At 40.6% G+C, this 26,639-nt stretch overlaps 1 long non-coding RNA gene across 2 annotated transcripts in view; it reads right to left on the minus strand.

Annotated features, from left to right (window-relative positions):
- LOC311431964 overlaps positions 1-26,639 on the minus strand; it is a 78,843-nt gene that overhangs the window by 20,032 nt on the left and 32,172 nt on the right. Inside the window, exons 3-4 of one of the 2 annotated variants that reach the window (XR_014689730.1) lie at positions 21,974-22,040; positions 2,698-2,789 (exon numbers count right to left, since the gene is read on the minus strand). This is a non-coding gene — a long non-coding RNA (uncharacterized lncRNA). Of the gene's footprint in view, positions 1-2,697; positions 2,790-3,082; positions 3,159-21,973; positions 22,041-26,639 lie in introns of those variants that run through there. The other variant, XR_014689731.1, reaches the window with a different exon arrangement.

Below are 26,639 nucleotides of genomic sequence, written 5' to 3' on the forward strand. Positions count from 1 at the left end.
ACTCACCTTATTCTGCAACTCTAATGAATTTAATACATGACATTTTGTTTTACATTCTCTTCCTCTGTCATGTATTCTGGTTCACCTCAACTTCCCATGATGGCATACTGAAGTTTTATTTGAGTGCCTTTTAGTACTGTATTTGCTAGTCAGATAAAACATTATTTTTCTAGACTGTTTTTCCAATCCAAAAACTGTCCCACATACATTTCAGCATTGATTTTGTTCCAATCTCTGGCTGGATATAGAAACATTTTCTAATACCAGGAGTCCTAAATGAAAATTTTGAGAGGCAGCACGTACTGTTTTAACCCTACTCTATCCCTTGATAGACTTCTGTAACATCAATCTGATCTCTGATATCATTCTAACCGAGGTAGTCTGCTTTCTCCCAGAATTTTTCCTAGTGCTCAAGATACGTATTCTCTCTCACTTATCACTTTGCATTATTTACACATTGGTAACTTTTGGTTCTTTATGCTTTGCAATCTTTTCATATAGAAAATGAAATAAGGAAAAAAAAAGAAAAAAAAAAAAGAGAGGAAAAGGACATGAATCATCTTCTAGAAATGTAGATTGGTTTCTAGGGTTTCTTCAGTTCACCCTTATCAGTCATGGGTAGTGATCAAAGAATTAAATGCCTTCCCATTGAGGAAGGTTTAAAACAATAAATAATTTGCTCATTCTGGGTCATTCTGATACAACATTCCCAGCCACTGATGTATCCCACATCCAAATGGTCACACTTCAGAGACTCCTGAGTGATCTTACACAAATGTACCTACTTTCTCCCTTGAGGATTTTCCAGACTTCTAAGAGTGGGAAAGCTCTACCTCTTGCATATTTGATCCTGGCCCTCTCCTGTTGTGAAACCAAATTTCTGCAAGTGGAGCATGAAGATCGATGTCTTTGAGCCTCTCTTTAAGTGTTTAAATGTATAGCTCTTAAAAACATGCACCCCTGCCAAGGAAATTGGTAGGAGTCTACTGAACATGGTCACACACAGACTCTCAGCTAACTAAATTGAATGTACTTTTCCTGTCCACAATAGGTATTTATCTTCTGCTCATTTCTCCATTCTATAAAACGCCAGACTCTACCACAAGTTTCACCGTTACCTACTCTGGTCTCATTATGCCATATGCCTATATATATAAATGTATACATAAGTCTATACATGTATATATATATTCAGTTTACAAAAGTCATGCACATCTTGTAACCTCCCTGTGTATATGTTCTCAACACATCTTGTTATGATAGGTACCAGGAGTAAACACGCACTGTGTACAAAAAGAAACAGTTTCAGCCCATACTTCTGTCCCTATTGCACTGAAGAGCAATACCCTATTGAAATGATATAAGAGGCTTGTTCTGGTTTGCATTTTCCAATTCAGGCGGACAGCTGTGGCAACTACATGATAGCACAATCAATGCTGACACAGCCATACATGGACAACATTTACAGAAATGTAAAAAGAAAGGTTCCTGGCCTAAGATTCCAGCCTAATTGAGCCAAACACAATAAATGTGATAATCATTCCTTCTCACAGTGAAGTGAACAATTCAATTTGGAAGGAAAGATGTGCCATTGCTATTCCCCAGTCCTGCTGTTATTTTATTTTATATGCACTGTTACTGCTCATCATAGAGATTTTCCGCATTCAGTTTGGGAGTACCTTTGCCAGAGAGTTCAAATTATGGTCTAAACTCGGGTTAATGGGGCTTCTGAGGGTTTGCCTACACGGGGAAGTTAGAGTGCTATAATGGAAGCTGTTAATTTCCATCACTAAGCCTTTCTGGACACCCTCGGCCAGGCACAAACCAGCACATGTTCACACGCTAGAGCCTGAGCTGGCCAGGCATGAGGGAGCTTTGGTCTGACAGCTGTAGAGCTGTGAGAGCAGAGCGTTTCTCCCAAACTCTGCTAAAATCTGGCTGTGTCATCCCTGACTTGGCTCTTCCAGGCAAGAGGCTGTCACCTTCAGGGGAGAGCTGGTGGGCCAGCCGTGGCACACAGACGACAGTCCCTGCCACCCCTCCAGCAGCTTTGTGGCCACTGACTCCAGCATGGGGAGCAAATTCACCCTGCTGCATACACAGTCCCAGGCAGACAAGCCCACCACACACCAGACTTGCTGCAGAGCTCTCTGGGGAGGTCCTCTGAAAGTCTGCCGTCCAACACCCTTTCCAGATGCTGCTGCTTTTGAATGATATTACAACTATTGCAAAATCACTGCTGCTGTTGCAAAAGCAAAAAGGAGTCAGTCCAGCACACACTTTTTAAGTGGGTGATGTCAGCTACAATAAATAAATAAATAAACAAACAAACAAACTCAAAACTCTGGGGGCTGTTCTGCTGCACTGTATTTCTTGACACTACGACGTGGAAGTGCTGCTATCTAATAAAGCTGTGCAGCAGCTTAGCTACTTCCTCTCACCTCTACTTAGCACTAAACAGTACCACTTCTGACTTTCTTGCAACATTGCACATCAGCCATTAGGTTAGAAGGGAAAGGTGATAAAAGGCTTCTTTTCCCCACAAGAGACATGATCTTATTTGTTAAAATTTTTGCAGTGCTTGCTTACTCTGCATCCTTGCCTTTACCTCTTGCTTTGAAGAAACAGCTTGATTTACACTGGACTGAAAAAGGAGCATATTAGGTGGTTGCTATCAAGAAAGATGCCGTGGCTTACCTGCTGTCCTCCAACCTCCCATGCACAGGGCAGACTTGCACATGCTGCTGCGGGGCCACACTCAACAGGCAACACACATTTGGGGTTGCTCTCTGGAGAGAAAAAAAAAAAAAAAAAAAAAAAAAAAGAGAGAAAAAGAAAAAGAGAAGGAAAAAAAAAAAAAAGAATGAGGCAGACACACAGAAAGTATTTAACCTATTACCTAAGCACAGAGGGGACCTGTTGCAAATGCATGGTTCTTTCTCAAGCACAAAGATGGACTCAGCTCTGGAGCCTCTCATGGTGGGAGAGAGCACTCATAGGGCTTTAGCATGGACCTAATATCCTGATGCAGCACAGACAAATCAGGCATAGCTGAGGACAGGCTAGCCCATGAACAGATTACCTGAACTTAATCTCTTCCAAGCACAGCACAAGCCTCAAATGGAATAGGTGCAATCAACACTGGTGGGAAGGTGTTTGAGTGCATGGCTCATTTCAATCTGTGCAGAAATACCCCCACACACTGTCTTTTTTTTGCCCCATTATGTTTATTAACTACAATTAGGCAGTAATTTATACATCAAAGAGAAGTTATTTCAGAGTTCACAATGCTACTCACATAGAAAACACAAAGCAACCATTTTTGTTATACTAAAGCTGAAAGAAAAGAAAAAAAAAAAAAGAAAAAAAGAAAAAGAAAAAGAAAACAACAAACTATGAGACAGTTATTAGTGATTAAGACAACTATCTCCCATTTTTTCAGGAAGACTGATATCTGCTGTGGAAGGAAATGACTGAATGAACTGCAGGTGTAGCAAGGTAGTTAAATCAACTGGGCCCAGCAAATTGCAGTTTCTCTAAAGGAAGGTTAATAGTTGGCCTGGAAACCAGACACTAGAGGATAACAAGTGTGGAACAAAGAGGAAAAAAAAAAAGACAGCATTACAGATCTTATTTTGTATCTCCACACCAAAATATGTATGCTGTCTCTGATTCAACTGGCACAGAAAGTTCTACAAAAACCACAGTAATGCTAACAGATATACATCCATGAAACCTTAGTCTTCTGTTTTATAAAGACAAAGGACATTACAAAGCTTCATTTTAAATAGAATCATAGAATCATTTAGGTTAGCAAAGACCTCCAAGATCCTGACGTTCAACCATGGCTAAGTTTATCAGTAAACCATGGCAGGACCTCACTTAGCCTCGGTGAATCTCATACGGTTGGCCTCAACTATACAGATCCCTACCCTCAGGAACCTTCCTACCCTCAAGCAGATCAATGCTCCCACCTAACTTGGTGTTGTCTGCAAACTTACGGAGGGTGCACTCGATCCCCTCACCCAGATCATCAATAAAGATATTCAAGAGAACTGGCCCTAGTACTGAGCCCTGGGGGACACCAATAGTGACTGGCCTCCAACTGGATTTGACTCCATTCACCACAACTCTTTGGGCCTGGTTACCTATCTGAGTGGGTCACCTTGCCACAGAAGGCAACCAGGCTAGTCAAACAGGACTCACCTTTCATAACCCCTTACTGACTGGACCTGATCACCTGGTTATCCAGTATGTGCTGCATGATGGCACTCAAGATACCTGAGCCACAGCCCTCCCCAGCACCAAGGTCAAATCAACAGGCCTGTAGTTGCCCAGGTCGTCCTCCATTGAAAAATGACCCATGATCAAAATAAACACACCAAAGTTCTGCCAGTGACACTGGGCTTGGAACTGGGTATTGGTCTTCTAGATCGTCCTGTTTCTCCCCTCATCATTCCCTGCAACTGGAGGCATAGAGGAAAACACTAACTGTGCTCCTGATCCCTTAACCAATTGTCCCAAGGCCCTGAAGTCTCTCATTTTTCCATGAATTTCTTGTTGGAACTTCATCACAGCCTATGTGAATCAATAATGAGTAATAATCTGAGGGCCACACCAGGTCAGAAGCTTTCTCTCACATCTCTAACCTGGGCCCCAGGGAGGTAGCAGACTTCCCTATGAAGTGGCACCATTCGGCATATTGGGCCTTCTGTTCCCTTCAGAAGGGCATCTAAAAACAGTTACAGTCTTTGAGTAAAAGTGGAGAACCCATGTTAAAAACTGCATTTAGGTTAAGGATATGAAGAGTGGTTACAATAAGAAAAAATTCTACCAAAAAGAAGATGGCATAAATCCTTGTGTTTTCTCACTAGGGGACTTTGAGTGCATACTTACACACACATACCATCATCCTCCTTCTGGGTCAGGGTGAAGCCTTTTCTGCCTCTTCCCAGAGTCCCCCTTGACTGTAGTGGAAGATGGGTCTCTCTGCCCCAAAAACCTACAGCAAACTTCCCCCATCGTTGTCACAGACCTTGTTAACAGAAAGACATAAGGAAATAAAGTTTGACTATATTCCTTCCCAAACCAGACTTAACAGAGCATGAATGCCTGCTGCACACGTGAACAGACTTCAGTCATGGAACTAAACCAGAGCATCCCAGGTTCCTGGGTCCCCCACACTGAAATGATTTGGAAATCAGGATATTCCTGTCTCTGCAAAGGTGGAAACAATCTTGGCTTTGCTAAACTGAGCTAATCTTTCTCATTCCCATTTATTTCATGCAAATTTTCAGAGAGGAGATTTGGGTTTTAGGCCTATATTGATAACATAGCTTTTATGTACTTTTTGTACCTTTGCCATTTAGACAAATTGAGAAGAAATACAGCATTTAACATCACAAACACTTTCTGCTTTACCTTTCCATTCTCATTGCTCAGGTGTCCAAAGGCTTTAGGGAATATGCATTTCATGTGTCACAAGGAAAGATAGGATGTGAACTCAGCTTCATCAGCTCCTTTGTGTTTTGAGCTGATACTATGCTCACAGAAAAAGTCTCTCCATACAGCTGAGCTTTCGTCAAATCCTGCACAGGTTTTTTGTTGATGTTCTCAGCCCAGACAAATCATACTGCAATCCATCACAATTCACTGAATGCTTAGCATACTTGCCAGGTTGCTTCGTAGTTTTGCCATGCTTAGAGATGCTGATGAAAACTTGTTTTCATTCTGTCTGCTACCACAGGAATTGTATTTGTTAAGCTACACCTCTTTCACAGTTTGTATGGAGAAGGCAAAGAGAAAATCCTTTCTTCAGTCACTGACATTTCAGCTGTTTTGACTGCAGCAATTGAATCCGACAGACTTTCATTCTAAAATGCAAGTGAAAGTTTTGTTTGGCAGAGAAGGACACAGCCATTTTGAGACATGTGAGACCCGCTCTTTTTTAGTCACAATTTCACAAGCTGTGGATGCTCCAGTTTTCAAACATGCTTATTACAGTTAGCTCAGATCCCAAGTGCTCTGGCGTATATAATTCCTGAGAAAGCAGTTCTTCTGGCAGATTAAGGGAACAGTTTGCTTTTGCCTCAGGCCATTAACATTTTAATAAAATGGTCGTCAACTGTGATAACAATTTATCTTTAGGGGACTTTATCTATTATTAACCTTATTAAGTAACAAGTTTATTTTTGCTGACATGTAGATTTTCCAATCCTCATCAAGACTGATTCCATTTTTTCCTTTAATTTCATGTTCCATTATGTTGTGCTCCTTTGCTAAAAGTGTGTTTTGCAAGTTTGTTTGGTTTGTTTTTGCGCTGAATTTCAATGCTTTCCATCTCCTCAGAGTTAGCAAAAATACACGATTTCATCAGAAGTCATTAGAAAAAGTCAGTTAGTCCTGTATATCAGTCATTTTAGCTCAGGTAAACTTGCAGCCATTCACATCCTGGTTTCTCAGGCACTGGGTTATCTGAAAATTGTTTCTGTCCCCTAAACTCAAAATCCAGAGAAGAACTAAAATCTGCTTAACAGAAACTATAATTATCCAGGGTTTCAGATGTCTGCCAAGATACCAGGGTTACCATTATTCAGTGTAATTAATGCTTTCACCAATTTAGAAGACTGTACAAACATCGTGGCCTTGTGCTACTAGACAATGAGCACTTTCTATGAGATGATGAATGCCTTTGCTTCTGATAGATTTATCAGTATCTTGCAGGTTCTGGATCCATGCTGGTCACGTATAGGAGAGGCTGAACCAGTTAAGAAAAACACAGCTTTCAGTCCCAACTCTCTCATAAACCAGCTGACTGAAAACCACGGTCTATGACTGGAAGTAAACACAACCTGATTTTTTTTTCTAATTTTTAATTAATTTATTTTTTAAGTTTTCAGAGAGTCTTAATAAAGGTTCACTACATCCATTCTTTCTGTATGCCTTAATAAATCCATATTATTTCTAAGCTTGTAACAAGATGCTCTATGAGTTTTGCAAGGAAGAAAAGTCCAAATGTATTCAAAGAATCATAAAACGGTTTGGGTTAGAAGGGACTTTAAAGACCATATGGTGCCAAACCCCCTGCCATGGGCAGGACACCTCCCACCAGACCAGGCTGCCCAAAGCCCCATCCAGCCTGGCTTTGAACACCTCCAGGGATGGGGCATCCACAGCTTCTCTGGGCAACCTGTGCCAGTGCCTCACCACCCTCTGAGTAAAAAATGTCCTCCTAACATCTAATCTAAATCTCCCTTTTTTAAAAAAAAACATTCCCCTTTGTCTTATCACTATCTGCCCATGTAAAAAGTTGCTCTCCATCCTTTTTATAAGCCCCCTTTAGGTACTGAAAGTCTGCAATGAGGTCACCCCGGAGCCTTCTCTTCTGCAGGCTGAACATCCACAGCTCTGTCAACTTTTCTTCACAGGAGAGGTGCTCCAGCCCCCCGATTAATTTCGTGGCCCTCCTCTGGACCCACTCTAACAGCCCCACATCCTTCTTGTGCTGGGGGCCCCAGATCTGGATGCAGCATTCCAAGTGAGGCCTCACAATAGCAAAGCAGAGCAAAGGGAAACAATCACCTTCCTCCACCTGCTGACCACTCAAGTGATGCAGCCCAGGCTGCAGATGTCTTTTTGAGCTGCAAGCACACACTGCTGGCTCATGCCAAGCTTTTTGTCCACCTGAACCCCCAAGTCCTTCTCTGCTGGGCTGCTCTCAGTGAGTTCTTCTCCCAGTCCATCTTCATGCCTGAGACTGCCTCAACCCAGGTGCAGCACCTTGCATTTGCCCTTGTTGAACCTCATTAGGTTCATGTGGGCCCAGTTCTCAGCCTTGTCCTTGATGCCATCCCTTCCTTCTGATGTATCAGCTGCACCACTCTACCTCTTCCAGGGTGGACCCCTAATGGACACCATTCGTCACCAGCCTACACCTGGATGTAGAACCATTGACAGCATCTCTCTGGCTGGGGCCATCCAGCCTATTCCTTATTCACCAAATAGTCCACCCTTCCAATCTGTATTTCTCCAATTTAGAGATCAGGGTGTCATGAGGGACTGTGTCAAAGGCCTTGCATAAGTTCTGGTTGTCTTGATCAGTCTTCTCTTGTCAACTGATGCAGTCACTCTGTCACAGAAGGCCACCAGATTGGTCAGGCACGATTTGCCCTTGCTGAAGCCATGTTGGCTGTTCAGGATGTTTTTCTGCATAGATGTCACATTATTTCTAGGTCCTTGACAGCTACTGCTTCTAATTGCAGCAAATGGGAAAAAAAAAAAAAAATGGATCTAGTCTGTGTCTCTACTGTAATCTTAGGCGTGACTTTGATGTAGTATGGAGATATTTGATCTAATTTTAAGTTAGTTTGTGCTGCTGGCAGGCTGGGTGCAAGTGTACCGGACTTCATCAGCAAGATTATCCCCTTCCTGGGCTGGGTTACAACTAGCTGGATGCACCACACTGGAGTCATGCCTGCTGCTTGGCAGATGCCTTGCTCTCCTGGGTGCAAGTTTACACCATCAGTAGTAAGTCTCCACACCACATCAAGGAGCCTGCAGCATAAACCATGAAGGCCCTCTGTCACAGGAGAGGGAAAAAAAAAAAAAAAAGTCATGAGTTTGCAAACAAAATCTGACACCATTTTAATTTTTTAAAAAGCTATATAATAATAATCCATGAATTAACAACAATGGAATGAACAAAAACAGCAAACAGGTTCCTCCCAAGGATATAAATAGAGATTGGTTTGGAAAGATTTATGGGGAATTCTGGCTTCATAATTCAGAGTAATCATGATTTGTTATTAAAAAGCTATAAACTGTGACAAATAGACAGGAAGCTCATTCAAACACATTCCTATCAAGTCATTCTGCATGAATCACTCAGTTTGCTGAAGATGGCCTCTTGAGTCAGTAGTTTCTACTGAAAGTCTGAAGACTGGGATGGCATTCCTAACTCTACCACAAAATATCTTTCTAGCATTGGTTGAAAATTACTCTGTAGACTTCTCTGTCTAACAGTGTAAGGAGAACAGTCTCTGGCAACACTCTTATAAGAATGTAAGTCCATTCATATCACCAAGACTTTTAATGCCATGTTGCAAAAGGTGATCTCTGAATGCAAAGCATTCATGGTAATCCTAGAAACCTAAATTAAAACCTTTTTTTTTTTCAATCTTTCCTTCAAGAAGATTCCTGGAATTGTTTAGATCTGTATATATGCTTTCTACCCCCTCACCCTAGCAGGGCAATCCATCAGTCAGATCTATGTCAGCCATGCATTAGGAGGAAATGCAGGTCTACATGCAAGCTCCCTGAACGACCCAAACTGTTTATTTCAGTTCTAGTACAAAATTACCAAAAATTAGGAGTCTTCAGGGTCCTCTGCATGAGGACAGTTTAGCAGACAGCTCTTCTCTTGGCAGCACTGTTTCCTACAAATGGCCTTGAATGGAAGCTGTGGAGGCTGTTGAGGCTCGAGTGCTTGGCCTGCCTCGAGAGAGCAATGAGCAGAAGCCCTTCCTGCCAATATGCTTCCAGCTACAAGTGCTAATTGTATTATTTGCTTTTTAAAATGCAATACAAGTGAAGCTGTCCTCACCACCATGAGCAGGCAGAATCACCCACATCTAATTCATCTCCTACTTTATAGCCCATTGAAAAGAAATGCAGGTTGCCCTAGAAGCATACAACAGGTGGCTGTGAGACAGCAACCATCCATTTCTACACAGCGTATGAATTTGATCTCATTTGGCTAATTATCCCATTAACCTGTACCTAAAGATCCAATTACTGTAGCTGTGGGTGACTGAGTAAAGGGCAGCAGCAGTAAGCTTAGAGTGTCAGGTCTGTGCTAACCTTCTCTGGAGCATTTGTACCTGCCTGAGCCAAGCCTTCCCTGAAGTGATCCAGCAGGATTTATGTTTTTATGATGACCACGAACAAACAGCATTCGCTCTCTCTCTCTCTCTTTCTTAAGTGAAAATTGAATTTGAGTTGAAGTATTCAAATACCAAATGCCTGAGTTCAAAACCAGTCACAACTGGCATGTGAGCATGACCTGAATGGCTGCATGGCAAGGTCTATTTGTCGGTGCAACTGGAAAGACTCCTAGAGGAACAGAGCTCAAACTGCATAAAATCTGTCACTGCTAGCACTGGGGGCATTTGAACTGGTCTTGTACAAGGGCATGTGTGTGTCTAGTGTCCTCCCTTCGGACATGCAAACCCAGACTTAATTCCTTCTTGTGTGAGGAAGGGTGGACATACAGCTTTTAGAAGAACATTGATGCCACTTGTATAGCAGAAATAGCTCCAATTACTCATATAGAGCAACTGGAAGTAACATACAATAAAACTACTACACCTTTATTCTCATGCAAAATACCAAAGGAAAGATGGAAGATGGCATAGCTGAAAAATGCATGTGTTAAAAAGCACAGTAATACAAAAGATTCATAGGCCATACTCAAATCTAACCAGTACAAAAAGTTAAGATGAGGATACAAAGAGACTGTCTGTGAAATTTAGAAAGATACCATGAAAAGCAGTGGCATTGATGAAAATAAGTAATTATTTTGAATCTCACTAGAAATTATATAAATGGAAAGGAGGAGATATAAAATTTAAAAAAAAGGAGAGGAGAGGAGAGGAGAGGAGAGGAGAGGAGAGGAGAGGAGAGGAGAGGAGAGGAGAGGAGAGGAGAGGAGAGGAGAGGAGAGGAGAGGAGAGGAGAGGAGAGGAGAGGAGAGGAGAGGAGAGGAGAGGAGAGGAGAGGAGAGGAGAGGAGAGGAGAGGAGAGGAGAGGAGAGGAGAGGAGAGGAGAGGAGAGGAGAGGAGAGGAGAGGAGAGGAGAGGAGAGGAGAGGAGAGATCATACTGATTAGAACCCTTAAGATCCTTTGGGAGAGAAACATGGAACATTACCTATGAAGACTGTCAACAAGAAAAGAAGTGATGGTAAAAATGTAGAGTTGGGACATGCTTGAAGAAAAGGTTTACGATCTTTCAGAAAGTATCTTCAGCAGCTAATTAAAGAACCTTTTGAGGCAAGGAATCCTGTTTCTCCTGACAGTGTAAAGGATATTTATGTAATCCATTGAATCAGACATGGAGATTTTCACTAACAAAAACTTCAACAGCTCTTCTGGGAAGTACTGCTTGGGCATTTGGAATTTGGTGGCTTTTTTTTTTTTTTTTTTTTTTAAACTGGCAGTCAGCCTACAAAGATCAAATCATTTACCCCGCCCTGTTCTCAAAAACAGAGAATGAAATCCAGACAAAAAGCAGCCTTCTCCATGAGAAATATTTTTCCTCCTTACTTTGGGAAATGTTTTATTTTCTGCCCAAATAGGGAACAGCAAATACCCAGAAAGCTACACACCAGCAAGCAGCTCTTCTAATTAGACTTCACTTCGGAATATCCTTTTGCATTAGTTTCTATAAAACTTAGCAGGCAGTGTTTTTCATTACTGATACTTTGCCCATCTGTCTTCACATACCGACTGTCTCGGGATATCTGTGCACCAAAAGAACCTGAAAGGCTGAAGCCAAGATGGAGCCTGCTTGGAGATCATTATATTGGTGACTGTGGACAACAGAGCAGAATAATTCCCTTCTATATGACAAGTGATCTGCTGGTTGCCCAGCAACTGTTTGATTGACTGCTTTTCTTTTTCTTTTGGTAATGTTTGGTGTAATTTGTGGGCAGTGTTTCTAATCTCATGCAGTCACAGGTTGTTGATTTTCAATCCTGAGTTTAATTTCTCATGCCTAGAAGCCACCATGTTTCATATTACAAAATAGGATTTTCAAACTAATCCGTACCCATTATAACTTTAACCTTGCTATTTTGTTACAGGTGGTTGGGATACAGGCAGAAATTTCACATCTGCAGCAGCGATATGGCAACTACATACCACCTCCATCCCTGCATGCCAGGGGTACCTGCACACCCAGGTATTCTGCCTTTCCACTCCCATACTTGCTTCTTTCCTCTTCTGTGCACATGCTCATGATGCTGGTAATGTCCTTGAATTTTTCAGAGCCTGCTGCACAAAGGACACCACCTTTGTCTATATATATCTGTGACTTTCCCCCTCCAGCTTGCCTAGAATAATGCAACTGAGCAGCAATGGCTGTCAGTCCTTGGAGCTAGTGGGCTCAGAGGCCATGGTTTCTTATGCAAGGACTCTTGTCTGGAAATCCTCCCCTTCATATGTCTATTGGAGAACATCTTCCACCAGCTTTAGAGGGTGACTTCAGAGGAGTTTATTTGGCTTAGCTTTTGGTGATTCTGCAGGGACTTCAGCAGTTTGTTTTTTTAATTGATCTGAATGCAAAGCTGAAAACAGGGTGACAATTTTAACTATACCCACTGTGGATACTGAGTTTTTTCACTTTATTGTTGGTATATGAAGTCTTAATATGTGACTAACTGCTATGTCAACAGGCACTCCAAATCTTTAAACAACAATGCAGCAAAATATCCAGGTTTCAAGAGTGCTTGTCTCTTTCTGTTTAGAAGCTGAAGAGGTTGTTACATTGCACAGTGTACCAGGGAATATCACATTCCAAAGTAGGACATCATTTGACCTAATGTGATAGAAGCTGAGTAAAATCATGCATAAGGCAGAACCAAAAGAATAAATGGAAAAAAAATAATAAAAATAATAAAAATAAAAATAAAAATAAAAATAAAAATAAAAATAAAAATAAAAATAAAAATAAAAATAAAAATAAAAATAAAAATTGTGAGCAGTTCAGAAGTCCCTAGCCCTGGAAATATTTAAATATATGTATAATAGGTAATATAATATGTATATATTTAATAGGCAATAGAGTAGCAAATTTCCCAAGTTACTGGGCTATTGCTTTTAAATGTAACTACTAGAGATTTCTGTGGAATTCCTCCCTTATCACCGATGAAATAAAACCAGGTATAATTTGTAACACACAGGTTATTTCTGGGTAGGACAAAAGCAAGGTCTTGTTACTAGAAATCTCATGCACTTAAAACTGGCACTACTTTGAGCTTTTTTGGTCTGTGTAAACCAGAGGTGGGAATGATCTTTGGTTTTATTTCCATTAAAATGTAATCCCTAATTTATAAGAGTTTTGTTGAACTGCAGTTTAGGCCTAGACATTATTATGTAGTTTTTCCCTGTGCCCAAATGCAAATGCATTAAATAGTTTGTTGGGTGTAGTGTTTTTTTGTTTTTTCCTCAAATTTGACATTGCTGGTATTAGGTACACAATAGCATTCCATGAAACAGGTCATACAGTGTTTATGAAAATGATTAAAAAGCCCAGAAATATCAAATACACAGAAATGAGTCCTGCTGATGCTGTAGCTACCGGAAATGTTGATGTCAGCTAAAGAAAAGCTGCCATCATAACTCAGCAAAGTCCTGTAGGCAATTACCAGGCCCTCTGCAGCCAGTTGCTCACATTGCTCACTTCTGTATGCAGTCCCCTTCTGTTCATTGCTGGGCTACGGGAAAGGGCTTTGGGAAGTAGCTGGTGGGAACAGAGCACCATACCTTCCCTTCCCAAGGTGCTCCCCAAACACCTTTGTAGATCTTCAAACCTTCTTCAGCTGTTAATGGCATGGTACAAGCCATGGACAAAGAAATTCATTCTCATTCATGTGGAGACACTTTGGGGACCCTCTGGCCCAAAGACAAACAATTGCTATTTCAAACATAATAAATCATTTCAAAAAAGATTAAAATTCTCCTCATTGGAATATGGTTTTTGCTTCAAATCATGAGGCATCTTGGGTAAATGTTTGTATTTCCATATCTGCCGTGTAAAACACCTTCCCCCAGTTCACTAATGGAATAATACTTACAGTGTTTGGGGAACTGACAACAGACATGCTGTTATGCTGGGGGTTGGTACTGGATCATGTAAGCAGACACCAACATGTGCAGCGTCAGGCAATTTTCTACTTAACAGTGTAAGCAACTGGTCTGCTGGACATCTTCGAGTTTTCATCTGCTTGGACTTGGGCCATTGGGTTCAGGTAGCCTTGTTAAAAAGGGATTTGCAGGTCTTTGCAGTGTTACAGCCCTGCCAAGCTGGAAGCTATAGACAAGGTCAGTGTCTAGGACTCTCTTGTATTAAATGAGCAAGTAAGCTTATATGCATTGCAGATTCCCTGCCCATGAGATCTCTTGTCTAAAGCAATCTGCTGAAAGGTGATAGGGTTGAAGTGTAGGCTAGACAACATGCATATGGCAGAGGGTTTGTAATATTCTAAATAGCATCCACTATGTTTTCTTGGGTCAACATACAAAGAGTGTTGGTAAATCAATAGTCTAATCCACGTGTGACAAGACAATTTATCAGGCTTCTTACAGAAGTGCTTCTCTGCTAAACAAAGCAGGTTTGCAGCTTTGCTGGCAGAAGCCATTTTGCATCATGTGGCATCACACAGCCATAGCAAGAGATGCCTACAGTCTCACCTGCCTGTGCTAGGAGAAGACGAGCTAGGCAACCCTAGTCCTGATGCTGGGGAAATGCTATTAAGCACACACTGCTGTCTTAACGTTACAGTATTATAACACAGGAGGGGTGGAAATAATGACCGGGTGTTCAATCCTAATTACAAGGAGGAATTTGTTTTGCTTTTACTTGAAGAACAGCAAGCTTCTGCTCCCTGAGCATTATAAAGACACAACTCTCTGGTCTAAAAGACTTTGGTTCTTTCAAAGGCATGGTTAGGATGCTGTTACATGAAAAGGGAGGTATATAACTGTGTTGCAGTGACTCCTATGACAAAGTGAAAGAACAGAGCACTTGCATTTCGCCGTTTGATAACATTGTGTGAACCAAGAGCAGCATTCACAAAACCTGGGTTCCTCTAGTTAAACCCTGAACAGCATATTCAGATATTAAATTCCCTCAGCTGCTGAAATCAAAGGGAAAAATAGGCATATGCACAAATTAGTGAAAGCATGTGATCATAAGTGTAAGGCCTGCATGTCCGAATGGTGCAGGCTGAAACTTTGCAGGCATACATCTCCACACATCAGAGGCACCCTTCTAAATTCGCTGATTCAAAAATGTGCTTAGAACCCCCATCAGGATACATATATCAAATCTAAAAAATTATTTGACCTCAGAATGAAGCAAATGAAATTAAAGACAAAGGAAAAGAACAGGGTGGGCAGAGCATGGGACTACATTTAACTCTTATAAAATATGCACAGTCAGCTAAAATACAGAGATTTTATTCTGATGCAAACTTATATAATTTTATATAACAAGAATTCTTGAAAACAGATTTGTATGTACAGAAATGGAGTTACACCTTCGGCACATATATAATAATTGTGTTATAGAATAGCTGCCAGAGTATAGAATACTGAACAGAAATGTCTCATAAGGCCATTACAACCCTACACTACTTTAAACCCACAAAAAAATGCTCACAGGATAGAAGCCTCTACTCATATTACTCACTTTCCTTGCCTCAGCAGGAGAGCTGCAAGGAGTGCTACGTACAAGACAGCATGAATGAACTCTAATATTTCTTCACCAAAGTAGGTACCAAAATATAGTGGATTTGTTTCACTCTGTGGATTATGAACATGGTTCAGTCTCTCATTCACTTACCCTCCTCAGTCCATAGCTAGGTAAGCACCCTGGACAACAACTGATGTTTTTATTCTCCTAGTTCTCTATTCACTTTGTCACACAGAAGTACTTATGGCAGTAAGGAGGGAGCTCCACCAAGGGGAATACCTTATTCAGGGTTCCTCCTGGTTCAGTTCTCTAGCTGGCACAAAGATGCACAGCTATTTCAACATCCTTTACTTGGATCAGCTGGCATCAGCATGCCTACACTGATGCCAGCTATCTAAGTATCTGTCTCTGCGATGTGGGACAGATATGACCCATCAGCTTACCCACAGACATGGCTTTTGTTCTCCTGTGACATGACAAGTAGAATTGTACATACAGGCTGAAGACACAAGCAAACCCTGAGAACATTTATGGAGCATGATTCTTCATGGCCTCCACACCACTGCAGTCACCTGTAAATGTGGGCAGCAGAGGTGTCCCTACTTGCCACTTTCATTGAGTATTTTTCCAACTTGTTTTATGCACAGCTGCACCAAAGACCAAAATTGAGTGCAAAGTTTTCCTGAGGCTATGCAAAGGTCGTAAATGTGGAAGGGTAGCCAGGACTTTTAAAGAATTTAATTCATTTTATTTACTTCATCTCTCTATTTTTGACACCCTTTGGATAAGGTTTTGAAAGAGGTTGCAAGGTGTACCACATGGCTGCTACTTCATAGCTAATAGAAACAGCACTGGTCACCTAAACAGGTCTTATTCTTGACTAAGAGGTGGGTAGAGAGGAAACCGCATGAAGGCAAAACATTTTGTCATGTAATTCATGAGAAAAAGCACTGTACCTACAGAATGGGAAAAACAAGAGAAATACTCCTTCAGTAATAACAGAGCAAAACACTTTTAAGAGTGTGTGATACTGTGGAGAATAGTAGAAGAGATAAAACAAAAGCTGGCCTGTGTCCCTCAAGTAACTATGGAGCATTAGGTCTTTTTTTAAGGAATAAAGTCACTTCCAAAAGTATTTTTCCCACATAAGGTTGCACTAATCACAAGCAGAAAACCAGCAGGTTTTCACCAAGTTTGTTAAGCAGGCAGACATTTTCCTTTCCCTGAGCCCAAGATGTGACGCATGGGTTTAGCCACCATGTCTTCCAGCTCTAGAAGCAGTTCCACTGATGTTTGGGTGTGCAAGAAACCACAGTCATGAGCAGTGAAAGTCTGTGACTTTGCTCTCCCTCATGTGTCCCTCTAGCTCCTACAGTTCCCTTTCCTGCCAGAAAATGCTTCAGCTTTTCACCAACTGCTTTTAAAGACAGGGTTCAGAGAGGAATGGGAAAGCGAGGGCAACCCTGAGTGAACAGCAATAGCATAATCTTGCAAATGAACCATCACACATCCACAGCTATCATGTTTTGTGTAGCTCTCTGATATTTCACAGCTAACAAGCTGGCAAATACCTAGAAACTTCTACTCCTATGTCAAATTTGGTTAGAAACTGCAAAGTTATTGGAGACAGAAATGCACAGACAGGTACACACAAGCAACATAGTCCTATGTACTTACAGAAAAATAAATCAAACCAGTATTAATGCAGTGCTGTTGAGAGGCACTACCTTGATTAAAGAAATTCAGCTGGCCAGCCCAAAGTCCAAGTTCCTAGAAGCATCAGTGTGACAGCTTGATTAATGCCAACATTTCCTTCAGAGGCAGTTCACTACCGCATGCAGGACTTGTCTTTCTAGCTCATTGAAAGAAAGCATGAGACAACTTTCCCTACCCCCCAAATTAACCTTGTCTCAGCCTTTTCAAGGTTTTTTGAGATGGGAGCAGCCTCCTGAACTGGGCTGACCTGAAATCCACAGCATGTACCTGTATGACCCATCAGTAATGATGCACCCCAGTAATGATGCACCTCAGTGTGCTGGTTACAGCTCAGGCTTCACATTCAAGGAGAAGGTGCTCAAAATGAGGCTGCAGGGTTAGACAGGATCCAGCACTGAAAGTTTTTTTTTTAGCCTAAATAATGCAGTCCACCTTACAATCTGTGTAACACTCAGGGTGTCCACACATACTTCTCACGTCTTTCAAACAAATGTTCCTCTAGAGATCCAGCTTTCCTTAGGCTGTGTAATGCATGCTACACAATGCATGCTACATGCAGGAGAATAGGTGGAGAAAATAAAATAAAAAAAAAATAAGACCATCCCCATGAGTATTAAAACTTCAAGGTTCCTTCGAGTTATGGGCTGCTACCCTGAAGACTGTCCAGGCAGCAGCTTGGTAACCCTTCTTCAGACTGACTTTCACACAATGCTGATTTTTTTCCAGATTTCCTTCTTCTCTTTTTTTTTTTTTTTTTTTTGGGGGGGGGGATGACAAAATTTTTTTTCTCTCTCTTTTTTTTTTTTTTTTTTTTTTTTCCTGTCATAGATAGCATTAAAGACTTTCTGTTGCTTGGGCTTGTGCCAAGTGAGAATTCCTCGGATTGCTAGTGTGGCCTAAAACACTCATGCTGGGGCAGTTCCAACTTAAACCAAGTCACCTCTTAGTGTTGCATTACCTCCCATGGGCCCGTGCCTCCCATGATACCCAACAACCTCCTGTTCAGGGAGAGGATTTGCTATGGGCACCATGTCCATGTCACTACAGATGTGCTATGAGGGATGTACTACAAACAGGGAATCCAGACATTGTGAAAAAACAGGAGCATAATGCTCCCAGTCTTCAGCTTCAGTGTACCATTTTGGGGAAACATGTTTTTCTGGTGAGCCAGAGTGTTTTGGATAATTTAATTTATCTCTCAGAATGTTTCATGATGATATAAAAAATGTTCCAAAATACATATTTCTGAGAGAATTCTTCTGGACTTTTGATTCCCAAAAGAGCCAATATCCTTTTTCTTTTTTCTTTTTTTTTTTTTTTTTTTTGGTCTAAAGATCTGAATTTTCAATAATCACAACTGTTAACATCAGATTAACCACAACTGTTAACATCAGATTTTTTTTGCATGTTATAAATTCCCTTCCTTATTTTCCCGCTGCTCTAATTACCTGTAGCACTTTCATGCTATCTTCCTGTACATTTGCCTTTTCATAATGATGTATAACATTTTTCCCACGTGAATTATCACTAGGGCATAATCCCAGATCCTCAGATCCCATAGTAAAGATTTGTTCTCTCTAAGATGACACAACAGGCAATTGATTGAGCACAGACAGACAGACACATTTTTTCCATGAATGCATTTAGCATCATTACCAAAACTGGCTCACTAGCAATTTCAGCTAATAAGAAAATGAAGTTAGCGCAAAGCTTCTGAAAATAAATTCTGCAGAAGACATTTCTCTGTTTTAACAGGGATTGAATGCAGTCCATTTCTCCTTCCCCATGTCCTGAACAACACATCAAAACAATGTTTAGCAAGTGAGCTACATTTCACAATGCACTCACATCATAATGGACATAAAATAAGTTGCTTGGCAGTGTAAATGCCCTGGAGAGAGCAAAGCTGGTGTGTTGGTTTTTTTTTTGGTCCAGTCTGGTTTCTCCCAGTACTTTAGGATTGCCCAAGGATTTTCCATTATCTCACTGATGTCTCTGTTAACCCCCTGCACTACTGAAGCAGTGCTGCCACAGGAAACCTCCCTCCAAGACCCCTTGAATTCGAGGTCACAGAAGTGGTGGGACGCACTGGTGTTAATTCCCAGCATATCCCATGTGGTTAAACAAAACTAGCATGAAATCACGGGTGGGAGAGAGGGAGAGAGATGTTTTAAAAGATGGGTACTCGAAGTTCTCTTTAGCCAGGTGATGGGAAGAGAGAGACAAGGGCATAATGCAGAGCAGGGTATAAATTCAGTGGTTTTCCCCAGTTTTTCAAGTTTGGTTAACGGTCACAATGATATTTTCTCAAGTGCCCCAGTAACTAAATGGCATGTGGAAAATGTTATTTAGCTCAAGAGTTTCTCGAGTGCCACAGTCTCCAAAAAGAGGCTCTTGCTAAGCTCACTGTGCTCCTTGTCAGTAGCAACCACGGGCCAGATCCCAGCTCTTCAGAGTGGCCCATGGGGCTTAATCACAGAAAATCTGGCCCTTAATACTCCTCCTTAGACTACCTGACTTCTCTTCCCAAGAATATTAGAAACATGGCACTTGAAGGTCCATTTTCATGAAATATTCAGTCTAGTAAACCTCCTTTGCACAATGTATGTGGCAAGCAGATGCAGTGGGTCACAAAGAATGCTGAAATTAGTGCTTGGTGATTCAGCAGAAGACGTGCATTTTTTTGTTGTTGCCTGCTACTAGACAATTTTGTACACTGCTGGTAATTACCGTATCTGTTTTTTATTTATTTATTTTCTTTTCTTATGCCTTACCCAGTAGCTTTGTTTGTTACAATAAAAACATTGAGAACAGCTTGGAAAACTTCCTTTGCTCTGACTTGAAAAGGCTGAATTCAATTCCCAAGGAACTCAGTGGGAGATGGATTAAGCTCAGTGGCAAAATCCTTTACTTCTTACCATGCTGCCCTTGCAGCAGGTGCTGAATTTCCTTTTACCAGTTGGTTAATTTACCTTTCTGTGGTAGCGATGTACAAAACCCCCCTGAACTTCTTGTATTTATATGTGTGTGTTTTTTTTTCTGGGTTCCTGTGACAAAAGAGACCTAGAGCGTCTGCTTCTTATCCATTCTCCAGTCAGTTCAGAAGTTCAGACCCCCATAATTTTCCCCTTCCCCAGATTTGTTCTGCACCAGGATTACTCTGTGCCTATCAAGGTGGTTTGCAATATTTCTTACTCCTTTTCCGTACTTTAACTCTGGAATATGCTTATGCTGTTGTTCTTCCCCCAGAGTATCTTGCTGATGAGAATTACAGTTCTGTGTGGAAGCAGAAATGAGGAAAGGCATGTCTTCTTCCAGCCCAAGTCATTCAACTTCAGTTTCCCATCTTTCTTTAGTGCCCCTCAAACACATATGTTTGGTATCTTTGAAGGTTTGAAGGATTTGACACCTTCAATTCTGAAAAGTCATCCAGTTGGGAAGGATGTAAAGGAACAGGGATCTCCAGAGGGAGAACACTGTAACTACAGAAATATCCCTGATGAAATCTAAGCAAATCACCAAATAAAAATCCTGGAGACAATGAGGATGCCATTAATAAATGCCAAGCTTCTCTGCTGAATTTTCAAATCAGCCAAAGCAATTTAAGAATCACATCCTCTCTGTCGATCCCTAACATTTTATGAAAGATAATTCTCACATGCCACTTTGTGGAGTTCAGCAAGACATCCTTATTAGATTTGCTTGTTGTGCTTATTTTTTTCAGAACATGATGGCTAATTTAAGTCTTGCTTGATATGTGCAGAAGGACCTACAATCAGGCACACAAACAATTCCTACACTGTGATAGTAAAATGTGAAGAAAAACAAAACAAAACAAACAAACAAAACAAAACAACAACAACAAAAAAGCACATGATATTACATACAAGTTGTAAAGGCACAGGTTTTTAATCATCCCCAGAAGTTGTTGCTGAGCTGGTTTTGATATGTTTACTCTTGATTTTTGCCTTTTAGAAAAGACAAAGAAAAACATAACTTTCAGACAAACTTACTATTAAGATGACAACATTACTTTAGGCAGAGCATTTGGTATCTGTGTTTTCAGCTTTTTTTGTTTTAGAGTACTTTTAATAAGTAGCATCTACAGACAGCTGTAGATCTAGTCCTATAAATCACACCAAAACAACTACAAGAAAAAAGGAAATTGCACATATTCCAAAGTTTTGCCATTTTCCCACCACTGGAGATAGGATTTTCAAAACAAGCCTTCCATAATCTTGTGAAATACTCCAGGGCTGAAACAGAAGCCGTGCCTCACAATAAAGTGAAAACATTGCATTCGAATTGGAAGGAAACGCAAAGGCACTTTCCTTTTGTGTTACTGTAAATTAATTTTAGAGATGGGCATAAACCATAAAATTCAGATTCAGCCATAAACCTGGGAACATAAAGCTTGAAATACATCTGGATCATTGTACCAGACCACCATGGTTGCTGGCAAACAGGTAATAGCTGATTAGTCAGAAAAGTCCACAGCACAACTATTCCATATGCCTCGCATCTCACAGGATGTCTCCCAGTACACAGCATTGCCATAAATCCTGTACTGATGCACCACAGACATTTCCAATGTCTTTGGTCTCTGTGATGGGCAATGCAAGCTTTTTAAAACAAAAGGTGTTCTGAAAGAGCGTAGCTTGGATACCAATTTTCACCCAGAAATGTGAACCTCATTTGTGGAATCTCCCCCAAACCTATCTCATTTAGTGAAAAACAGATTCTAGGTAAAGATCCAGCAAGAACAGACATTCAAGCAGAACAACTCACCTAAAACATGACCCAAAGCTGAATCTTTATGTTCTTATATTCCTGGCAGTTCCAGTTTAGTCTGAGACTAGAAACAGAAGCAGACAAATACATAAATATAAGGACTTTTTCTGAATGCATGTATAATGGATAAAACTGGTAAGATAAGGGTATGCTTTTCATTTGAAGAAGAAGCAGGTTATTACAGTGTGATTGAAAAGATTATCCCTCAGCTAATCTATTGTGTTGCCAATATCTGTTATTTGATACCAAAGAAATAAAAAAGACTCAGTACACCATGGCAAGTAACAGGGAGATAGGTCCTAGATGCTGATATTGCCTCCTAAATTGTAACAGTTCCTACATTGTTTAAAATATAAATCATACAAAGTGGTCAAAATACAGCTTTAATTCTCAGTCTAATGATTACATTGGTCAATTTCCAAGACCACAGTTAAAGGCCATGAGAATTTTAAAATATTTTCCCACCCATATACATATTGTCCCAAGTTGGTTGTTTTTTTTGTTTTGTTTCATTTTGTTTTAAAAAAAGAAAAAGGAAAAAAAAAAAAAAAAAGAGGGGGAAAAAAAAGGAAAAAAAAAGCAAGCAACCAAGAAAGAAAAAGAACAACGATCATACAGAAATCATAGTGGTGAAATAAACCATGGAGTTACTGATCTGCAAGTGAGCTTTGAAATTACTAGGAGAATTATTATTTTGATTTAGCAGCCTGCTGAAGTATCAGAACAGTTTTGGAATGTGGAAGGGGCCATGTATGGTGCCTTAGACTTTTCAGAAGTCTTTATGATGGGTTTGAGGACTTTCAGGTTTTCTTTTTTATTTTTTTCCTTTTCTTTTTTCCTTTCTGAGTGAAATATTGTTTGTTGAAAATTATTTCAAGAGTTTTGCCCTTGCTTTCCTTCGCAGAGCCACAACAGAGTACTGTTAGCATCTAGCTCTGCATATGCCTAGAAAACCATTCATTTTGAAACATTTTCAAAACCAGGACCTTGACTTGTAATAATTTACTAAAAGTTCTGATACGTGCATTTTTTCTTAACATGTACTTGAAATTTCAAAATACCCCCAAATCTCTGCAAGCCTCCTCTCAAGAGAGTAACTTTCCAGGGAATCACAGTGTTCTGATAAAGAAGCAGCATGACAAATACTTAGTGTGATGAAAAAGCTGAATAATATCAAAATAAAAGTACGAATATGAATTTAAGAGCTGTATCAGTCATAATTAACCAGTCAGGAGAAATGTCAGTGTATACAGATCAGCTACGTGAAAAGTACTGAATATTTTAGCAATTCTTTAGGAAGGTACTGAACTTTTCTTGCAATTAATTATTCATCCATAAAACTTTCCTTTCCTTATTTCCTCCTCAAATTATTGCAGAACTTTCCTCTCCTTGGTGAGATCAGGATTATAATCACATGCATGTATACAGCACACAGACAAAAACACATACCCATAAAAAAAGCTGCAACAGATACCACCCCCAACTTTCCCCAGTTGTACATTTGATGCTTGCTGGTGCCATTAAGCAAACACAAAACAACAGCAAGCGCATTCTGTTGAAATGTTTAGCTAAATGGAACCAAAACAGTCACAGTTCACAATTTCATAAATACATTAATTAGAAGTGTCTCCAAATAGCATGTGATTTTGAATTATTAACATAAAACACTGCATTATAAATGACTGCAAATTGCATTCCTTAGTGCTCTCCATGCTTAATTTATTATGCCGTAGGAAAATTTGCAAATTACTTCACTGTTTTATATTTAATGGATAGTTTTATATGTATATTGTTTCATTAAGATAAAATTAAACCACAGTGTACATATTATATGCCTTTCCAGTGACATAAATGTCACTAGAGACCCTCAGACTTTGTCAGGAGGGGAGCGTGCTTCTGTCACTTCCTAGATCTAATAAAGAAGTAAAGAGCAGGTTCAAGTTTCTGCCCTTTCCATGCCCATCCATAGCTGCTCCTTCCAGCCAGCCCATTTTGGAGGCTTGTGATGGGCATGCCAGGAAAGTTTCCTAATGTTTGAAAGTATGGACAGGGGCAGTAGCAGAACAGCCTCCCCTTCTGCTCCCATGCTGCTGTGGCTGGAATACAAAGGATGTTTTCCAGACATTTTTCTGCTGCTAGGACATTGCAGCCACCATGCCACCTTTGCTCTGGGGGGCAGAAGGAAGGAAGCAAGGCAGGCAAGCCTCCTGCCCCCAGCCCCATAAGCAAAGGCAGCTTGAAAGCCACTTCAGCATCCCAGGAAGGGAAAAAAAGGCTGGCAGGAGCTGGTGTACTACACTGCCAAGGTTCTTGCTGTTGTGTCTTCCTGCAGTGGGGAAAGGATGGAAATAAAGCATATTAGAAAATCCTGACAAAGACAGGTGGGGCAGATGTCTGGAGAAACAATGGGTGAAGGAGGGCAGAGGATGTTGTATGTGTGAGGAAAATCCATTAAAAATGTAACCATAAAAGACATTCTTCTTTGACAACTTCTTTGCACGTTGTCTGCTCTTAGCCATTTGTCTTCTCTATTTGTAAATTCCTCGGAAGAAGAATCGCCTCTAGCCATGTGCTTGTAGAACGCATGTTACAGTGGGGACTCAACTTCCCTGAAAACCCGGAATGCAAATAGAGCGTAAATAATAGATATTATTTATGATACATAAATAAATAACATTGGGCCATGAAGAGGCATTCTAGGCATGTTTAAATAGGCTGTCCAATCCCCTATTTTTAAGAATTAATAATATGCCTTTGGTGGATGAGACAGACTGAATGTTCCTTCCAACTGACTTTCAGAACTTTGTATACAATAGGAAAGGTACTGGTTACCTTCTGCACAAATTCCACATAGTTTTCAGATACGTTTCCTTTTAATAAAAATATAGCACAATAAAATATTGCAGGAAGGGTAGGAGGTGGAGAGACAGCATATCGGGAAAAGCTATAAATTTTGCTTTAAGTTAAAAGTGTATTAATGAAATTGAAGTTACAAGAAAATGCATGCTGGAGAGAGAGAGAGAGAGACAGCCCACTGAGCTATTCTTTTCAAGCAATAAAGATGAGACTCTGTCAGAAATTGAGGTGTCAAAACTGGAAGTGCTGGAACAAATTCACAAATTAAAGAGCAACAAGTCACCATGACCAGATGGCATACATCTGAGAGCTCTGAAGGAACTTAAGAATTAAGTGGTTGAGCTGCTAACAGAAAAATATGCAGCCTTTCATTAAGCTGCTACCATGCCAGAGGACAGGAGGTAACAAATACCTCGTCTCAAAAAATCTGGAAGGTGTGTTCCTGCGAGCTTGATTAGGGCTGTGGATTGCTTTTCTCTTCTAATCATCCTGGCTTCAGAGAGAAGTTCAGCACATCCAGCAAAAAGAGCTAGCCTCAGCCCATCAGGAGCCCCTGGCGAAGGTGAGCGTGATGATTTTGCTGACTCAGCATACACTGATGACCATTAACCTGCAGATGACTGGGGGGCCTTGCAAGGGCTGACTTCAGTGATAATTAAAAACCACCTGCCCTAATTACCCCCTGCCTTCTTAAATGCGGGTTACTTTCCACAAGTGCCTATGCCTTGCAATGTTTCCAGGGCAGGTTAACTCTTTCCTTGGCGTGCTTATGAATGGCATGACAGGACAAAGCTATTGTCTTAATAACTGAGGAATTTCCTCCTGGTCTTACACCCTACTTGAATTTCCTTATCATCCAGATAAGAGTATTTTTGTTGTAGCATACAGTGGAGAAGTCATCTCTACCTGTGAAGGTTTCTACCAGTCACTGGCACTATTAAAAGTATAAGCCTTGCTTCTAAATTGAACATGGGCTTTCACACTCAACCACTGGTTCTTGTGGCATTACTGTGGTTAATGAAAGCCTTCAGGAAACAAGTTATCACTTTGCAGATTACAAACAGATTTCAAACTATCAAAACAAGAGCTGTGGGAGAACAGTTTAGCCATCCCACCAACCATCCTGAGATGTTTTTAAAACAAACAAAATAAAAGGGGTCCTTCCTTCTTCCACAGCAGAATCATCCCATGCCTCATGAAAGCCTTAACTTGTGAGGACTAGAGACTCTCCTGCCATTTCAAAATATCCAGAAACATACTGGAGAACTGCTATCTGGGACACAACAGGAGAGGCTGGGAAATACCCACTTGAGAATAACCACCCACCTGAAGCTTCAGTCACATATTTGCAACATAAAAGATTAAGACTCAAGTCATTGAATCAAGTGACTAACACCTAAGCTCTCATTCGGGGTGAAAGAGACTCTCCTCCTAGTTTGGATGAGAAGTTTTATCCATGTTGAAAATAAAACATAAACACCTGCAGGAGGTTTGTGGTTTGAAAAATTATTTTCTCCCACCAATTAAATAATCTGTAAGAGAAAACTCCCTGGCATAATACTCTTGCTTTTGTAGGGTCTTCATAGCATCCTGAAGTGATTTTCTTGCAGCAGAGGATAGCTGCAAAGCAGATGCTGGGAACACCTGATATAGACTCATGGTCTGGGGCCAGCTCCTACTTTGCCAGTATTGTTCAGTCTAGCAGTCAGAGTGGAGATGCAATGCCTTCAGATACCTTGCAGAATGCAGGAGCATGCCGTGTATTTTTTTTTCTGTGAAGTGGGTGATCTAGAGAGTGAACTCTTTT

The sequence above is a fragment of the Aythya ferina genome (assembly GCF_964211825.1).
Source record: "Aythya ferina genome assembly, chromosome: 2".
NCBI lineage: Eukaryota > Metazoa > Chordata > Aves > Anseriformes > Anatidae > Aythya > Aythya ferina.